Source organism: Perca fluviatilis, chromosome 1, assembly GCF_010015445.1.
Source record: "Perca fluviatilis chromosome 1, GENO_Pfluv_1.0, whole genome shotgun sequence".
NCBI lineage: Eukaryota > Metazoa > Chordata > Actinopteri > Perciformes > Percidae > Perca > Perca fluviatilis.
This window is the reverse complement of record NC_053112.1, coordinates 14,390,114-14,411,035: the sequence shown is the minus strand read 5'-3', so window position 1 is coordinate 14,411,035 and position 20,922 is coordinate 14,390,114. Positions and strand designations below refer to the sequence as shown.

General features: G+C 41.4%; 1 protein-coding gene across 3 annotated transcripts in view; it reads right to left on the bottom strand.

Moving 5' to 3' along the window:
- Positions 1–20,922, bottom strand: part of LOC120556593 (protein ELFN1-like) — a 134,148-nt gene that overhangs the window by 20,207 nt on the left and 93,019 nt on the right. Inside the window, exon 1 of one of the 3 annotated variants that reach the window (XM_039796272.1) lies at positions 16,510–16,702. The exons of the other annotated variants lie outside the window; for them this stretch is intronic. The gene's annotated coding sequence lies outside the window, so the exon portion shown is untranslated. Of the gene's footprint in view, positions 1–16,509; positions 16,703–20,922 lie in introns of those variants that run through there. 3 annotated transcript variants of the gene reach the window in all.

Below are 20,922 nucleotides of genomic sequence, written 5' to 3'. Positions count from 1 at the left end.
AATAGCAGCTTGGCATGGTTTTTGTTTCCTTCAAGATGTTTTAAAACAAGGTTTAATAAGTGTGCATCTTCTACTCCCCGGCCAGCACTATATGCGAACTGAAGAGGGTCAAGTAGATGTGCAGTCTTGGTAAGGATATCTCTGTTTATCAGTTTTTTGAAGGACTTCATTACAATAGAAATCAGGGCCACAGGTCTGAAATAATTAAGAACTTTGGGATAGTTGTTTTTGGCCACAGGAATGACTATCGACTGCTTCCAACTCTTTGGCATCCTCTGTAGGTTAAGTAACAGCTGGAAGATATGATGAAAGATGGGGGATAATTGTTCTGCACAGGAGGAAAGCAGTCGACTACATTTATAAACGTGGCGTACGCACAAAATGGGGCTGAAAATGTGCGTACGCCACTTCCCACGCAAAGGTTGTGATTTATAAAAAACAAACTTGACTGGAGGATGTGCGGTCCTCCACGCAAACTCTGACCCATGCGTACGCACATTTTGGAGACAAAATAGGAATTGGCGACGCAGATGGTGAGGTGGTGAACTGAAGTCAGACTGCAGAAAGTACATGTGGGAATAACGATTAGACTACTCTTAATATGTTTAAGTATTAACAAAAATCGTTCTTAATATTTAATCAGCGTTGTCTCGCCGTAACATTGTGGAGTGCAGGAGGAGGAGATGGCCCGACTGCATGGAATACAGGATAGCATCAAATACCCTACCATAATGGTAGAACACAGTGTAAATAACTAAATATCTGTCTTTAAAACTCTGCATATATCATCAAATGTCAAAGTCTGGAAATACAGCCATTAAGGTATCGCGCAATCGTTACGCTATGTCCTCGTTAGGGATTGGCATCGTTGGGATTTTAACGATTCTGATTCCAATTCCGATTCTTCCTTTCGATTCCGGTTCTTATCGATTCTCGATTCCGATTCTTTGAGTGGTGGAGTTGAAACGGGTTAGATGCTTATTTCACAAATAAGAGGAAAGTTTTATTTTGATTCATAGGTGGTTTGCAGTTTTACAGCTTTTACAATGCAAAATAAAGCCACACTAGAGCTCCGCTTACTGTGCTGCACGGCTGCAACACAACAAGCGCCTGGCTGCTACGGAAACCAAAACTTGCGCATATTAAATTTGGAACCTATGATCAGATTTGAATCCAAATCCTCCAAACGATTCCAAACGATTCCAATAAAGAAACGATTCCGATTAGGAATCGGTTCTCGATGCCCAACCCTAGTCCTTGTTATCATTCCGAACTTTAATACTGTTCATAACAAAACCTGCATGAAGAAAAGTGTGTTTGCCTATTACATTTCGATTTCAAATTGTATCTCGGGGTGGGGGATACCACTAGTTGTTGCTGTGATTTTAGCAAGGTGTTAATCACAAATTGTTGTAGGCTAAACATATAAATACTGTGGTGAACCCGTGCGTAATGCTGCATGATGGCACTGCTGGCCCTGCAGGAGGACAGCAATGGAAGAATCAGGAGAAAAAGAGACTTCAGGGACCACGACGATGACTGGCTCATATGCCGATTTAAATTCCCTAATATAGCTGTAATAGTAATATAGCTGCGCTCTTGGATCTATGTACTGAATTGGGTCCAGGAGAGAGGGCAACGCAGGAACCGTGCCGTCCCGGTCTAAATACAGGTCCTCGCCACTCTGGGTGAAACCGGCTGTTTCCAGAGGGAAATGTCAGACAGCTAAGTGTTTTTTTTAAATACATATTATATATAATCTTCAACTTCATCACTAAGGCTTGTTTGGATATAATATATAGTTCTGTTAAATCTTATTATATATGTCTGGTATATCGAAGCTGTCCCCGAGTGCCGTAATACCTGCCGTTTTGGAAGATTTTATTAATAAAGGTAGTCTATAGATCCGGTTTCCCTACACTGTGCGACAACAGGCCGAAATTATAATTCAATTCCCGAGCGTCTGAGAGGTTGTTTTTTTTTCTCCGCCAGTCGTCATGATTCGGCATGATTTGGTGTAACGAAGAACAACTGCCAGGATCATTAACATACTGATCAGCATTCACGAGGTGCTTTGCATTGACCATTTATGGTTAAAAATGGGCGTGTACAGGGCGGGATAAGAGGCTGATCCACGTACGCACACTTGTGGGTAATCTGTGATTTATAAAGGGAACATTGCTTACAGGTGTGTGTACACACGGTTTTATAAATCTGACTTTTTTCCGGCGTACGCTAATTTGGGCTTTTGGGCGCATGTACACTTATAGTAAGGATCCTACGCACAGTTTTATAAATGAGACCCCTGGGCTTTTCCTAGCTTTAGAGTGTTTGAAAGAAAAGAAAGCCACAGAGAGAACATCAAAGGGAATAGGTCCCGAACTGTTTTTCAAACTTACAATTTCACTATTAAAATCAAGGCACTCAAACCTGAGATAAAACTTATTAAACTCCCGAGCCAATTGATTGTCAGAATTAAAACCATCAAAAGTTACCTTATTTTTGCCTGTGCTTTCTGAACCTAGTTTAGTAGTAGTAAAGGTCCCATGGCATGAAAATTTCACTTTATGAGGTTTTTTAACATTAATATGTGTTCCCCCAGCCTGCCTATGGCCCCCCAGTGGCTAGAAATGGTGATAGGTGTAAACTGAGCCCTGGGCATCCTGCTCTGCCTTTGAGAAAATGAAAGCTCAGATGGGCCGATATGGAATCTTCTCCTTATGAGGTCATAAGGAGCAAGGTTACCTCCCCTTTCTCTGCTTTGCCCGCCTAGAGAGTTTGGCCCACCCATGAGAGAGAGACATCATGGCTGTCAAACAAGCAAAGTGGCAGTTGGTCAAGGCCACACCCCCACCCTCCACTTTGCCCCCCCCCTCCTCCTCAATAGCTACAGAAACAGAAATGGCACATACTAAGGAAAGCTCATTGTGGGACTGGCTCTAATGGCTGTAATTCTGCATCAAGGCTGAATTTTGGGAAAGAGACTTCAGATCCACTATTAGGGGACCGCTAAGGTCTATATAAAAGCATCCAAAGAGCACCATGTCATGGGACCTTTAAACCATTCCAGGCAGACCCCAGCCTATTGTTAGCAAGTTCTCTTTTCAACTTCTCCTTGTAGTTCTGTTTAGCACAACCTATTTCACTCCTGATTTCTTTTTTAAACATGTTCAACTCTGTGAGGTTGCCCTCTCGAAATACCCTTCTTTTCAAATTTAACAGGGTTTTCAGAGATTTTGACACCCATGGCTTCCTGTTAGTATGACATATTGGTATAAATTCTTGTGTTTTTTTCAATGAACAGTGAATGAAGTCACCTAGCAGAAGAATGGGCACATCTGGAGATATGGATTGCAGCCTCTGGGTTACTTTAAGTACAGACTCCGAGGCTTCCTCCTCGTTAGCTCTTGGGTGAATGTACACAACGGTGACAAATATCTGGAGGAATTCACGGGGGAGGTAGTGTGGGCGTAGAGACAAAGACAGTAGCCCAATGTGTTTAGTGCACAGTCTCTCTCTGACGACTGTTTTGCACCATCTATCATTAACATACAAAAAAATAAACCCGCCCTGTGATTTACCAGTGACACCGGCATCACGGTCAAGGCGAATCGGCTCACCGAATCCATCAATGAACTTCTGCGCATTTGAATCTCTATATGAAAGCCAAGTTTCAGTAAAGGGCAACAAACATGCGTTTCTGAATTTGTATTGAAACGGAACATGGGCTTGAAGTTCATCAAGTTTGCTGCTATTTTGAATCCAAGCTGGGGGCGAGAGCTGGAGACCATAAGAAAGCAAGAACGCCAACCACAGAATAAAGCACACTGTAAGCTCCATGGTTTTGCAAACATAGTGATAGTGACAGTCAGAAGTCTTAGTTAGATCTTATCCAATTCCACCTTGTTGATCAGTCCAGATCCACTGTATTCAAGTCGAGATTAGTAGAACACATAGACAGACACTGACACAGACGTAGTTGCTGCCGGTCGCTGCAGGAGCATGCGCCCTTCCATCTCCACGTCTCCAAAAAAGACAAGATTTCAATAAATAAGGAGTGTGAAATGGCAGTAAAGTTTTTCTTCGCTTTATTTAAAACTTCCTCTTTTGTTGCAGACTTCCTCTTTTGTTGCGCACGCACGTACGTACGCACGCACACACACACACACACACACACACACACACAGACACACACACACACAGACACACACACACACACACACACACACAGTAAGTTGTCTTATTGCCTAATGTCAAATTCTCTCTAGAACAGAACCGGGAAGTTCTTACTTCATCTAAGCTTTATATAAACGTCACAAATACAGTACAGTACACTGGTGCTTGTAGGTGTGTACACAAATGCAAATGCTTTTCCACCCAGTCAGCAGAATCTATAATTGATGGTGAGACTTCCTTCCACATAGCATGAGACAAACTACCCAGTTAGGCCACCGGAGAAAGGGTAGGAACTGCTGCCAGCTACGCAACGAAAACAAACACACATATGCACAGGAAATGTCCAATTTGCTGACCAAGGGTTAAGCTCGGGTAAACAAACAGTTGAGAACTGAGAACATGGGGTGTAGCGAGGATGCAAAGCAGGCGGGGAGACCAAACAGTATAGTTAACATGCAGTCGGCTGATTTCCGCCTGACCTCTTTTAGTACCGAGGTAAAGTGATGTCGGCTGAAGGGCCAGCAGATGGAACGGGAATGCAGGGCAGCATAGAGCAGAAATGGATACAGTAGCAGTACTTGCACTTGACCTCTTTTTGTAGTAAATACCCTTGTAGTAGCTAACGTGATATATGCATGAGGAACTGTTAAGAGTCTGTCGGCCTCTTTTCCATTTTGCATCATTCATCGCTTTCCCCCACCATGCTCTCTGTTCATACAATATTCCAGCACTCAGCATTGTGACCGGCTCGCTTTCAAGTCTTGTCACACTCAAAGATTTATAGTGTACAAACCGTCATATGGTTGGAGACTGAGGTGGACTCTAACCTTGTTTTACCGAAAGGGTGACGTAAAGCACCGTGGCCACAGTGGTTTCAAGATATATTGTGATTTCTGAAGAAAAAAAAAAAATGTATGGATAAAAACCTGGAGAGTGTTAAGATCTGGGCTTGGTGACTCTGATACACACAAACAAACAGCAGTGCCTCACTTTTCCTACACACTAATGAGGGGCACTGAGCCTCCCTACAGGAGTGTGTTTTTCTATCTAACACTCCTGTTTTATTCAGCACATACACACACAAATTTAAAAGCAGCTAAAGACATCCAAAGACAAATACCAGTGTCCTTTGATTTAATGAATCTAATGCTACGTTTACACGTGGCCGGCTATTTTCATTAACGGCCATTTCAACCTCTCCGTTTTCAAAAATAACATTGTGCACAGCTGTCAGTTTTCAGAAAAGTGTTCGTTTACACATCCCCGTGTATATATGCCGTCAAGAGCATGCCAAACCTGTAGGATCAGACCTTTAGGGGGGCTCAGGCCCTAATGACGATGGCCCAATCCCAAAGTCCGGCCTCACAGACTCACGTACTTTGGTGCGCGTTCTCGCGAAATTCATAAGGGCTTAGGGTTGTCCCAATGTGGAATTTCAAAGGGCGTGAGGGTTTGAGTACACACTTACTGAGCCCTTTCCGTGAGTCTGCATCGATGCAGACTTCACCAAAGGGAATTACCCACAGTTCAAAGCGTTGTGACGTTTACCGCGGAGACGATAGGGAAATCCGGAAATTACGAAGGTAAACAACAGCACGACACACGACCACGGAACGGACCAACCTGTTGTCCAGCTTGTAAAACAAGAGTTTGGAATCAGGTAGCCGTCTCCTGGGCCTTGGCCGTGTGGAAAGCAACAAACTTAAAATGAAAATTCCCAAACTGGCAAGTGTCAGCAACATCTTTGTTATTAAACGTCGCCAAGGTAACGTGATCTCGTGAAGTGCTGTCCCGATTCCCATTTCTACCTATCTGAGCCCATGTGGCCTCACACACTCACTCACTTAGTACCTGAGATCACTTAAGTCTGTGAGTCCTTAGTCCTTAGTCCTCATGGCTCACTTTGGGATTGGGCCAATGTGACAATGATAATGTGTTAACCTCCCCTGCTAAATCAGTAATTTCATTAGCCGATAATATCTGAGCTAGCTGCTGAACAACAATGTCAGCTAACGTTCTTTTGACACTATTAACACTATAATGGAACTAAACCTAAAAACAATGTTCTAACAATAGTAATTTTTATTTGGGGAGTCTGGCACAACCACCTCCGATTGGCCAAAACTACGTTTCTGTTTACCCTTTCCCTGACTGGGTTACAGGTGCATACAGGGACGTGCACAGACATTTGGAGGGACTATTGCTCTAATCTGGAAAAAGGCATGTTAGTGTAGTCATGTTGTTTGTAATTGTTATATATATATATATATATATATATATATATATATATATATATATATATATGTAGTCATGTTGTTTGTATAATGTTATATATATATATATATATATATATATATATATATATATATATATATATATATATATATATATATATATATATATATATAACAATTACAAACAACATGACAACAGCTAGTAAAAGTATTTTACTCGATCCCCAGGTTCTAGGGTGTACTGGAGCTCTTGATATCCATAAAATAATAACTAATTCCCAATGCCATATATGGCACAGACACAATTGACTGTGTATTCATTATTAATGAAACATTTGTTTTTAATGAGTTATTTGCCTACTCCAACTTAAAGAAAATGCCCCTGATAAAATAGGCCTACTTCACATTAAAAGAATAATGTAGGATGGTTGTTTGACATTATCAAATGCTTCTCTCACAGCTGGCCTGCTGGCAGTTTTAATCCAGCTCTGCAAAGTTGCAGATCTTTAGCTGCTTCTTTGAGCTCTTTCTCTCTCTTCTTCAGTCGTCTTTGTTGTGAAGGCATACTTAAAGTGATGGTTCGGAGTAATTTCACCCTAGGGTCCTTTGCACCATGACCTCGAGCCAAACACCCCCCCAGAAGCTTTTTTCACCTGGGTCTAACATTGGGAGAGTTAGCGTAGAGTAGCGTTAGCCGCTGAATAGCTTAGCGCAGAGGCTAATGGATCCTAAGTGTCTCTTAACATTACCCCACTAATAATGCCCGTAATGATACCAAAGGTCTACACTAGTATATATAGGTTATGCACTCATAAAACGATGGATTGTAAAGTTTGTAAGTACACCAGAAGTTTATGTAAATAACACTTGCCTGCTGGCTTCTGCTCTCTGCTGTTGTTGTTGCATTATTAGTGGGGGTAATGTTAAGAGACACTTCGGATCCATTAGCCTCTGCGCTAAGCTATTCAGCTGATAACGCTACGCTACGCTAACGCTCCCAATGTTCGACCCAGGTGAAAAAAGCTTCTGGGGGGGTGTTTGGCTCGAGATCATGGTGCAAAGGACCCTAGGGTGAAATTACTGTACAGACATGAGAGAGGTATCAGTATTCTCATCTCTCTCTCTTTAACATTGCTACAACAGTTCAACAGAGCAAGAAGATGATCAGACAGGTTGTAAACAAGCCAATAAACTGTTTAGTTGGATTATTGAATTCAGTTTATTTGGATGTAAATCTTTATGTGAGCACACCAAAAATGTCACTAATTATTGGACAGCAAAACCATGTGCATGTTCAACTACAGTAATTACAACAGGTCAAAGTTGAACCAGGATGTAAGTTGTAAATTAGGTTGTTTTTTTACTTTTTGCTTTGGATTTCTCATTCTGATAAATTTTGCTAATCTGGAGGTTTGTTTAAAATCTGTATAATCAGACAGATTTCAACAATAACTTGTGTAAAATGTTATTATTAGTGGAATGAAACTAAGTAAAACCCAAGTTGTGTCAAATCTGAATTATTCTTAAACATTGTAACAGAATTTTGTCCCCACATAAATCACACACGCACGCACACACACGTGCACACACACACACACGTGCACACACACACAGGCACACACACACACCCCATCCTATGCGACTGATGAACAGCACTTAGGAAATGGGTTATACTCCTGGGCAGGTTGTGAGCGAGACAGAAATATGAGCACATTAATAACAGGCACACATTAACAGTATATATGCACATACATGGACAATGAAACAGAAACACACAGCACAGTTCACTTAGTGTGTCTTAGTGTGTAGTTGGGCATCACACTATTGGAAACTAGTGTGGAAAACAGCAGCCCCCAACAAAGCTGCAAGAAGCCATCAACACAAGACAAATGACCCATAAGACCAATATACAGTAGTGTGTGTGTATGTGTGTGTGTGTGTGTGTGTGTGTGTGTGTGTGTGTGTGTGTGTGTGTGTGTGTGTGTGTGTGTGTGTGTGTGTCGCGCGTTAAATCCATACTGTATTTGCATGTAAGCTAAAGTCCCTTGAGAATAATGGCAGCTTCTGTTTACTGGCCAGGAACTCAAGTAGGAAGATGTGATTTGTTACAATGTGGCATCAGAATGCAGTCTGCAGTTTAAAGTTATAACCCTTCAAATTTGATGAAATCAAACCCCATTTTTGATACTGTTTAAAATCTGTGTTTCTATGCAATAACCATTCAAAGTATATACAGTACGTTATTTAGGTTTTCATTGGTAGTGGCGGAGCCTGCCATTCCTGAATTTCCTTCCGCTTTCTTTATGTTGTAATTCTAAACTCTGGTGGATTTATGAGGACTATGGTTAACTGCTCCTCAGCTGTCTGCAGGGTAAATCGAGCCAGCTAGCTAGACTGTCTGTCCAATCCGAGTTTTCTGTTTCACGACTAAAACAAGTTCCTTCCTGAGGCTATTTTGCAGCGGCACCGTGGCTCTGTCCGGCATTTAGTGCCTCCCATGACGATTGTGATTGGTTTAAAGAAATGCCAATAAACCAGAGCACGATTTTCTCCCATCCCAGAATGCTGTGTGGACTCGCCAGACCCTCCTCCGCAGCGCTGTGGAGGAAGGTCTGGCAATGTGAGACTATTGCAAACCCAACATTTCCTGCTGCTTTTGTTTCACTTAAAAAGCGTTTAACTGGCAAAACATGGAGTGTTTTTTATTGTGAAGCATTCACAGGAAAAGCAATATTTGTCATTGTGGTTAGTGCTAACTGAAATAAACATTTTCAGTATATTATCAACTTTCTGTGTTAAAAACAGACTGCGCAGCACAATGGGTCTTTCAAGTGATTAATGTTATCGGGACAGGTGTCATAAATCACTAACAGTGGGCTTGTTGAAAAAGCAGAACAATCGTCATGTATTAACGTTTGTAGGCTATGCAGGGTTAAGACATGCGCCACAGAAGTTGATAGCGCGTCTCCGGCCCTTATATGTTATCAAATCCATAGGAAACGCCCCTTGAGAGGCCAACGCTTAGAAGCTGTTCCCACAAATACTGTATGTCCAAAAACGGCCTCATCGTCCCTTGAAAAATGGAAAATTATGCACAGTAGCTGTTTATAGTTTATATTTCCTTACCCAAAAAGTACAGAGAATTCAAATTTCAGTTCAACTTTGATGTTTTTCCTCTAACTGCAAAACTGCAAACTTTTAAACACTGTCCTTTCGCTCTGCAAACGCCGTCATACACAGCTTCTCTTAATGCTGTATGCTGATTTATAACGATATTTTAGGATTGCTCCCCAAACAATTTAGGTATTTATGTAACACAGAAATATGGATGTTAGTGTACAGTGTTTTCCTTTGTTGCCTCAAGCCCCGACAGCGATGTGCGAGTCAGTCTTTATGATATCATCGTGTATATTTGTCTGCTTAAAAGCTTGAAAATTCAGAAACTCATTTCTCTGCTGGAGTTCAAAGCCTTTGTTGGAGCTGTGTGAGATGAATCCATGTGAGTTGTCATTGCTGTGAATAAGTTGTTTTTTTGGATGCTAGGCCTGGGCCTCTCAGTCTGTCTGTCCCCTGATCCTTCTCCTCACTGTATTATTTATTTAAAACTTAATCTACGGTATGCTTCCGCCTCGTTGGTGTGGTTTCCCTTGCAGATTTTTGGATCTCAGAAGGTATAACCTGTTTAAATATAGATCAAACAAAAAAAAGAGAGTTCCCTTTGCCTGTCTTTTTACTAGGAAGCTTATTGATTCCCCAGGACACGAAGATGTCAAACTGTTGACGAGCTTGTGAAGAATAAATCTTTTCTCAATGTCTTGGGACTTCACATCAAACCACATTACACAGACTGTTCTGGGCAGTACAAAACTGCCCCTGGTGTATATGCACTCACACACGCAAACACAGACACATTTTACAGGGTATAAATGACACATGAGATTTGTGCAATCGATGAAAGTGAGTCATGTGGATTAGATTAGATTACAGAGCAAGAAGAAGTGAAGAGGAAAGAAAGAGTAGAGAGGAGGTAGTCTCTGGGAGTGAAAGAGAATCCGATATAAAAGAAGCTGGCTCCGAGGGAAGTACAGCTACACCTCTCACGACGAGACAGAGCAAGTGTGCGTCTGTCTGCCGTCCACACGATTCAAAGACATCCATGAGAATGTAATTTGTTTTGACTCCCGGTCTCACATAACCTCACTCCTTCCGTTTTATAACCCCCCTCCCTCCCTCCCTCTATCAGAGTGATTGACTTTTACGGAAATAAGGCTTCAACATCACACAACATCACACATCCCTGATGGTGAGCGAAAGCCAACGTCTTTTCTCCCCCTCCCCCTCTCCTCCGCCTCTGGGGTTTTAAAGGAGGGGGGTGGGGTGGTGGAGTTCTTGGGGTTGAGCTGACGTCCAGACTCGGCATGATGGACATTTCTATAAGAGATATGGAAACGCGGAGTGTGACGGACATTTCTATTATAGAAATATTCCACTGCCTGCTACCCAGCCTGTGTTATTGACAGAGAGAGAGAAAGTCAGTGCTGTGTTATAGTGGATGGCAACTGGGACAAAAAAAAAAATGTGAAAAAATAAAAATTCTATTCATACAAGCTCACTTATTTTTCTCATCACGGTACAACATCTTTGTCTCGTCTGTCTCTGTCAGAGTCTGTCTGTCTGTCTATCTCTGTCTTTGCAGTGTGGGGGTTATGCCAGAATAATAGGCACTGCTGATATAAATCTCCTCTATCGGCCCTGCGGTGCTCTACTTGTCACTCCCCTGCAGAGAGAAGTGAACATGTGAGATGCCATGGATGATCCTCTGTGGCGAAGCAATGTATGGTTACGTAATGCGTTTAGTATTCAGAGAGGAGAAAGGAAAAAGAAGAGAACCGGGACAGAGAAGGGATGTGGAAGCAGTGGTGGAAATAGTCAGAGCTACATGAAAGAGAGCCGAGAAAATGAGAGCAAGGGCTAGAATGGAAATACAGTATATCATACAAGTATTCTTTTTTTTATCCTTGTTGTTGTGCTTGTTTTGGTCAAATTCAAACTAAAATGTGGCCAGTAGGTATGGAGTCTCGAGTGTGCTAGGATAATTACATCTACAACATACTATACTTCACATAGCTTACAAAACACTCTCACCCCCAGGGTCCATTCAGTAGCTGTTCTGGAGAAAATGGAAAAGAAAACTAAATTTGACCATGAGGTGAGATTGTTTTGTCAACTGTTTCCAAGATCAAGAATGAACTCTGAACCTCAACTAGACTACATATAATTGCATTTAATTGATGCATTGAAATAATAATAATTTGACTCTATACGGACAAAGATATGTGGACAGCACTTTTGTGTACTTGGCGTCAGGGACTGGTTTTTTAATAGTTTGTCGTAATTCCCTTAGTTCACATTAAGGCAGCCTTTTCAAAGGGGCATAGCAGCAAAAAGAGTGGGCAAATTCTAAATGTCCACATAAATCACATACTGTACATACATACTGTACATACATACATACATACATAGGTGTAACTTTTGGTTGTCCACATACTTTTGGCCACTTACTGTATTTTCTTAGTTATGTGAATGATAGATTAAAACCAAAAAAAATACATTTATTTTATAATGGCATTATACATTTAAAATGGCTCCAATTGTTCAATACATTTTCATTAATTTACTCAGTCATATTGCACTCCAAAGTAAAAGCATTTTTCAAATTAATCTTGTAATTTAATTAAAATATTTTTGGATGACTAAATCAAAAATACTATTATTGGCAAAGGTATAGATGTTTTCAGTTTATTTTAAATATTGTTTTAGGCTTTCATTGCCTTTATTGATAGGACAGATTAAGTAAGAAAAGCAGTAGAGAGAGAGGGGGATGACATGCAGCAAAGGGCCGCAAGTCGGAACCGAACCCGTGGCCGCTGCAACAAGGACTGAGCCTCTGTGCATGGGGTGCACGCTCAACAAGGTGAGCTAACCAGAAGCCTCATTTTAAGTTCATTTTAATTCACTAATCTTTGGTTGCTTTTCTATAAATGTATCAATCTAGTCATTGATTATAATTATTATATAAGACTTAAAGCGCTCTTATTATGCTCATTTCAGGTTCATAATTGTATTTAGAGGTTATATCACAGTAGGTTTACATGGTTTAATTTTCAAAAAACACCATATTTTTGTTGTACTGCACATTGCTGCAGCTCCTCTTTTCACCCTGTGTTGAGCTCTCTGTTTTAGCTACAGAGTGAGACATCTCACTTCTATTCCATCTTTGTTGGGAATCGCACATGCGCAGTAGCTAGGTAAGGACTACTAGCCAGTCAGAAGCAGAGTATGAGGGCGTGCCATGCTAGCAGCTAGGCGAGCATTATAACGTGTGTTACAAAGTGACGCACGTTTGTCTCTGAAGTAAAGGCTGGACTAGAATAGAGCTGTTTGGAGCAGTTTGTGAACAGTGTTTTCTGTTGGAGATGGTAAGTCCCTTTGGGGTAGACTTTGGGCTTTTTCACTTTGTAAACCTATAACGTGCACAATAAAAGATATATAACACAATAGGGCTGAACGATTTTTGAAAATAATCTAATTACGATTTTTTTCAAAAATATTGCAATTACGATTCAAATGCGATTATTTTTTCTGTATTATTCAACAAAGACAAGCAATAAATCATTGTATAGTATGAACAACACAAGATTAGATAGATTAAACAAACTTTCCTGGAGGCCAGGCCTGTATGTGATGATGCAATTAGGTAATGCATGAATTTATATGAATGACATCTTTTATTTAACTACTTTAGTCAGAGTAGTATATTGAGCACTGACCAAGCCTGGTGTAAACATTCATATGAAAGTCAGAAACAAATCACACAAACTAAAGTGCAGATTGCAGAAATATAAAAACAAATATGTGGCTTTACCACACTTAATAGTATTTAGATTATTTAATTATTATTTACATAAACATATGTAAACATGTGGATTGCACTTTTTAAACACTGTCTTTGAACTTTACTAGACAGTTAAATAAGTACAAATATATTTTCTTTTACAACGCACACAGAGGAGCTGCCTCCAGCCCCTCCCTGCCCTCATGAAGTTGCGTGCCGTGTGCATGACAGCGTCAACGACGTTGCACTTGCTCAGAGTGGCTATTGTTACGTTAGTAGTAGCATGCAGGTGTTGCCGTGGGATTAACTGTACTAATAAAACCGTTGAAACAACGCGGCCACGCTGCTGTGAAAGCTCCCCGAACATCATTTATCAGAGTCTGGTTGTTACCCCTCTCCGCGGCAGTCTCCTCCACTCCATATCTTTATAACGGAGCTAGCTAACTGGAGCTAACCGCTAATCAGAGCTAATCGTTGCTAACCGAGCCTTCAGTTCTGCGTGCCTGTATCCATTAACTGCATGTATGGACTGGAGCCCGAATAAAACCCTTCATTTTATCAAAATGGCTGTAAAAGTTTTAAACTACAACTCAGAGTTGTTTGAATGACAGAAATCTGCTCAAGGTACGGCGTAGCGTTAGCGTGCTAAGTTGAGGCTTTCTCTGCGGAGTGCAGACTGATTTGCTCTCGTGAGTCACGTGACCAAATCGCAGCCTTTGCGATTAGGAAATCGCGTTTTAACATATCGCGATATTATTGCAAATGCAATTAATCGTTCGGCCCTATAACACAATAAAGGAAAGGAAAAAAGCCAAAAAGCGTAATATGAGCACTTTAACACTGAAAAAGACTCAACCGATGAGATGAGGCAAAGAGCTAAAACCTGTGTGAGGTCTGAGACAGACAACAGTGTCGATTGTGTGCATCAGAAAATGACCACCATCACCTGACAAAGCACTTCTCCAAAATCTGATACACACAGACAGACCCTCATTCTCTCACACACACACACACACACACACACACACACACACACACACACACACACACACACACACACACACACACACACACACACACACACAGGCTGGCACAGAAAAACAAACACGCACTCAGGTGTGATAACTGTGTGTGTCTAGTCTCTCCCTCTCTGAGCAGGCAGTAGGCCAAAGAGGGTTTTAACACGCTTAATGGGATTTCACACTCACGTACACACTCTCGGACACACAATAATGTTGAAGATAAACATGTCTGAAAGCTATGTGTGATCCCAGACAAATAAACACATACACACCCACACATGCACACTCCGATATGAAAGGATTTGTCAGGCTCCCACATTGTACATGCAAAACTAATGGACTCCAGTATCCACACAGTAGCATTACTGTTACTCAATCATTTCCAAAAGACGAGGCTTCACACACCTGCCAGAATGGAAACACAGACTCACAGGTAGCAGTATCCTCGGTGCAAATCCGCCATTATGTCTGTCCAGCATCAGTGTTGCATTAGTGCTACAGTGGTTATTGTGACCCGTTACTCTTCAGGTGGTGTTAAAGGTCTTTTGAGTATAAAATGCTTCCTGAAGTCTTGAAAGACAGCTGTAGTAAGATTGGAAATCAGGCTTACTATAGATCCCAATGGTGAGTCTTGGCTAAAGAAACATTTGTCGAAATGTTCATAAATGTTTCAAACTATTCCTGCACCATAATCCATTTCTCCACCGTTAATCTGTATGTTCTCATATCTATCCATTCTCTCTATGATCACTAACAGTAAGGTGTGACAGGTTTCTATTTATTTATAAAGTCCTTATTGGCAACTTGCCATCATATATCATTCCCTATTAAATGGGTCCCATAGTCATTATTTGACTCTTTCAAGTGATTAGCTAATGCTTAAAGTCCCACGTGCAAACACTTAATTTGGTAAACTGCTTTTAGTTTTTGTGCTCAAACCTGGCTATAGTTGCATGTTGTGCCCATCTCTCTCTCAGCTGTTATCCAATAAAGGAAAAATGCAAAAAAGTATCAGATGTATGGTATTATCCAATTTTACATAATCCTGTTAGTCCACAAAATGGCATGGTTTTCAGTCAGTCGTGTGACAGCAGTGGACTACAAATAAATGTTCTTGATTTAAGTGGGTTAACTGTCTAGCAACTGAGAGAAAATGTACAGTAGTTATTGCATCAGCATGGTTCCAGCGCCACCTATTTCACTGTGATACATTCTTGTCTCATTGGGCAGTACCCACTGTGATTCCAAGCTGACTTAAGCTGCCATCTCCATGAGAAAGCAAGCTACAAACTTTTCAGAGCCACCTGTCAAGCCTGCAGGCGGAGAGGATTTGATACTCAGAAGATTGATTTTTTTGTGAGTTATTCCTGTAAGAGCACATCTGTTTAGACAGATAATATTAAAAAAACAAGTGTTATCTAAAGCTCCTCCAGAAAATAGTACTCTGAGAAGTGGACTGAATTTTTACCAAACAAGCAGCTCTACTGTAGTTATCTGTTGTCTTCAGAGCATGCAGGAAAATATGGGACCTCTACACTGAGAGAGAGTGAGAGCAAGGGAGAGAGATTTCTGTGTAATAGACAGCGAGGCTTATGTGCTCTGGTAGGTGGACCGTGTTATGGCCTGTCTGAAAACTTTTGCAAAGTTTGACTTTAGAACTTCACCAGACAATTGATCAGGGCTACATACCATAACTCAAAAAGGAAAGCATCTCTTGCTCTCTTTCAACTGTATTACTACAGTATCTGTCTCTCTCACACACACACACACACACACACACACACACACACACACACACACACACACACACACACACACACACACACACACACACACACACACAGCGAGCAGCAGCTGAAGAAGCGTCACTCAAGACACCTCAAGCTGTTCATTTCCCTCCTGTCTTGATACATGCAGCCAACTGTAAAATGTTATAAAAAGCAACATCAGTGTGTCTGCTGAATACGTGCAAACACACACACAACCAAAATCACTTTTTTTCCATTGCCACTTCCTGATAAACACATTACGGTTCAAAGTATTCATACGACCCGTAACTCTGCCGCGAGCACATGTTTGTGTCTCTGTGTGCCTGTCAGCTTGTGTTGTTAATTTTTGGTGTGTGCTTGTGTGAGACAGACACTGAATTTGGGATGTCGAACGTAATGGAAATGCTGCTCACCTGCTATTCAGGATGCTGCTGTGTTGACAGAGATGGAGACAACCTCTGCTTTGATGGCAGGAACGGCAATTGGGATAAATGATTGAAATAATGGAACACTATGGTACAAACACACATGCGCCATGCAACTACACTACAGATAGCATACGATCAGTTATATTTTGTGCAACAACCACCAACACCAGCACTGCAACACATACTGACTTCTGACTTCCAGAAACCATCTGCTTTAATCATAGACAGTGTAAAATGTGTGCATGTATAAAATCTGTGAGACCTTTCTAAATGGATGCTTTGAAGAGGGTGGATTGTGTTCGTGGTCTCAGTCATGGTGTCACTTTTGGAGCTGAATCAGCCAGATTGAGGCAAATGGTGGAGCCTTGAACCTGACTGGAGGCCACTTTAGAGGGGATCTGTCAGTCACTGGTTAAACATGCCCAAAACAATCTTGTATATTAAAAAGAAACTAAGACCATTCATGTTAAAAGAAATTAATACAATTTAATGAGCTGTGTGATTTGCATGAATTCATTGTTTTAAGTTGTTTTGGACTTGAAAGGCTCAACTCCAGGGGGCCATACACACAGGTTGCACACGGAAAAACTCTCTGCTTCTACTGGAAAGAAACAACATGCAGTGTCTTTAGTTCACTTGGTGCATCTGACAAGGTTTTACAGCAGAAATGCTAATTTGGATTCTAATCTAATTTATTTCTGAAGAACTGAGGAATGTAGTGAAATGTAAAAGAAGGTTGTACAACAGGCCATGAGCTTGGACTTGGGCTTCCTTTGTTTTGGGTCCGTAACATTGCATCATGCACCTCCTACAGTTTTGGCCCCAGAGCTGCGACCCGGCCACTGAAAGAAATGACAGTACTGTAGCTGTCTCAGCTGTACTGCCATTGAAACTCATCTGTAGATTTTAGTGCGTGGTCTGGAGTTGAATTTGGCAATTGTGCGCACTGGCATATGAGAGGGCTTTAATACCAAATAATTATGGAACATAATGTCAGTAAACGGCACATGACTGGACAATACTTGCCAAAGCTGTTAGTAAAGTCCAGCTTTCACTTGATGGAGCTGTGACTCATCTCTTTAGGAGAAAGTTGTGCTTTGCTTGAACTCTTGAAAATTATGAAATGTTTAACTTAAAAAGAATATTAATTATGTTCATCCAGTATGACCTTTTCTTTAAATGCAAAAATATCAGCTGTCTATTACACAAATAATTTGTTTTTACTTTATATCTTAACTCTGATGCTGAAGCATTTAGTATATGTGGGTTGGAGGACACCGGGTACTTTTCCTACAGATAACAACAATACTTTATACAATGCAGACCAAATCCTCTGTGTCTCATTTAGTCTGGAGTTCTTTTCTAATGCTGCTCTACTTTGCGATTTAGGATGATACAACATTTGTAGTTTTACATAAAAGTCCTGCCCAGGGCTCCTTTAACAAGGTAATCAAACATATCTGAACTCTAAAACCAAGAGAATTCCAGCAGCGTCCTCCATCCTCTGGTTTGGCTTGTTCAAACTCAGTATTGTCCTGTGTATGAAGGGTCTCATCTTTCTCAAACAATCTAATCGTACATAGTTCCCTGGTCTGCACTAAACCACAAATTCACAAACAGCTGCATGGCACCTACAGTCAATGACACAACAGGACATCTGATCACATGCTCACACACACACACACACACACACACACACACACACACACACACACACACACACACACACACACACACACACACACACACACACACACAGTGAATAATCAGGTTAGGCTTAAAACATTAGAATGCCTTTGTGGTTGCTCATGTAATGCAAATCTTATTTTACCAGTCTACGGTGCAAATACAGTTGTGTGTCAGCAGAAAATACACATACAGTAAACATACAGTATGTACACAAATACACACATGCTTTTAAGAAACACCCAAAAGACCTTCAAGAGCAGAATCAAATCAAAACTATCAAAAGCCGTCTTGGTTCGTCTTTCCACTGTTCAACAATCACCACTCTGGTTTGGTTGAAATAAACCCTTAAGTCACCCATTTACATGTGTAAATATGCTGGCTCTATACACGCTAAAAGTACTGATTTTTTATTATATATATATTATTATATATACAAATTAATAATCTCTTCACAGACACACAGATTTAACCTTTAAGGGTTAATACTTTAAAACGTTTTAGTCAACATTTTAGTGACTTTGAACACTTGTTTTAAACAACACCTAGAGACACACGGAAATATTTCTCTGAAACCTTTGTCGGTTTTAATGCTTTTTTTGAAGTCCCTCCCCGATGTTCTTTTGTGTCACTTTGAACACTTGTTTTAACCCTCCTGTTGTCCTCAGGTCTAATCTGACCCATTTTCAAAACGTTTCAATATCAGAAATGTGAATCTGAACCTATCTGAGAATAAAGAAGAGCGAGTTGACTGGATGAGTGAATGAATGAGATGATTCTTAGGCAGTGACCTCATTTAGGATACTAGGGGCCTGAGGATAGAAGCTCCTCTTGACCATGTGAGTGCTGGCCTGGTGTATCTGGTACTTTTTTCCCAACTTCAACGGGGAGAAAATGCTGTTATCCAGGTGGTTTGGCTCTTTAATGACTCTCCTAGCATTTTTCTTGCAGCCCCTGGTGTAAATATCATTTGGGCAGGATAGGGTATCGCCTATTTGATGTTCAGAGGGACAAACCACTCTTCGCACTGATGTTCCATGTCAGAACGCTCTCGATGATGCAGGAGTATTAATCCCTCAGTATTTAAGGGGATAAAGGGAAGTTCCTCCAAAAAGTCTCTGCCTAGCCTTTCACACCACTGAGTCAGTATGCAGCGTGCAGGTCAGACCCTCATTGATATGGACACCACAGTACTTGAAGCTGTCCACCCTCTCCACTGAGGACCTGTTGATATTAAGGGTGTAGTTTCTTCCCTGCTTCTTTCCAATGTCCACTATAAGCTCTTAAATCTTGCTGACATGCATGAGTAAGTTGTTATCCTGACACCAGCAGGTCAGGTCCTCTACTTCCTTCAGGTAGGCCTTTTCATTGTTATCTGTGATCCGGCAGATCACAGCTGTGTCATCAGCAAACGGGAGGATGGTGTTGGAGTCTAAAATGGCTACATATGCATGTGTGTATGGGGAGTATAGCAGGGGACTCAAAACACAGCCCTGGGGTGCTCCGGTGTTAAGGATGAGCGTGGAAAAGGTGTGACTGCCCAGCCTCACCGCCTGGGGTCTACATATCAGGAAGTCAAGGATGCACATGCACAGTGAGGTCTTTAATCCCAGGTCCTTTGTGACGAGCCAGGAGGGATCCATGGTGTTAAACGCTGAATTGTAGTCAATGAGCAGTATAAATATCAACGGATACGTCTCCATGACAACTGAGCTGATGAAGACTGTGGCTGTGTCCAATATCACCCCCTCATATACTAGTCCCTCTATAATATACATTCCAGAGTTAGCAGTAAATCGAGATGTTGGACAACTGTCAATTTTTGCATCTACAAAATGTGATGCGTTGCATTGTGGGATTGTTAGCAGAAAGAGGTTTATATGCCATGGACGCAACTTTCTTGTCCCATAATGGGACTTTTTTGAGGAAACTGTATGTGTTGGGCAGCAGATGCAGCAATGGAGCTCACTGTCTGACAGCACCTGTTGTCTTCTTCTTCTACATTTCTTATGTCGTGTTTATATGAATGTGTTGGTGCTCTCACTCAGTACATGTGAGAGCCGGCATGTGCCTGTTTTGTAAATGTGTGTCTGGAAAAACCAGTGATTGATGGAAAGGTTAATCATTCTTGACAGATGGTATGTGCTGCTAAATCAGCATTAGGTGAAGTCAGACTGTGTGTGTGTGTGTGTGTGTGTGTGTGTATAAATAATATGTGAATGCCTGCTTAAGCTTTAATAAGCGGGTGTCCGCCACTTGATTGGCGGTGAGGGGAGGGGGACCCGGGCCAGTCAGGCATCATGGGAACCAGCTGCCTCATTATTTTCAGTGTATGGGGGGGACGAGAAAACAACACCGTATCTGCCTCCTAACTTGTACTGCGATTGTGTGTGTGGGAAAGCTGCTATGTGACATGAAACATAAATCAGCTACATGGACCAACCAGGTGGATGCCGAGGTCATCACGCTGGAGCTTCATCCAACTCCATACAAACCAGCAGAAACCTCGAGAGGTGTGACTGGAGTCACCCTACATTGACAGGCTGTGTGTGTGTGTGTGTGTGTGTGATCTGATGAATCTAAACCTCATCAAATCTGTTGACCAAGGACACCGCTTTACTGAATTGGCCAATAAAAAGCTGACATTCACGTGCACAGTTTAAATGCATAGCTGGTTGATTTGCTAAGGCGTGCATCACAGCCACAATGCTT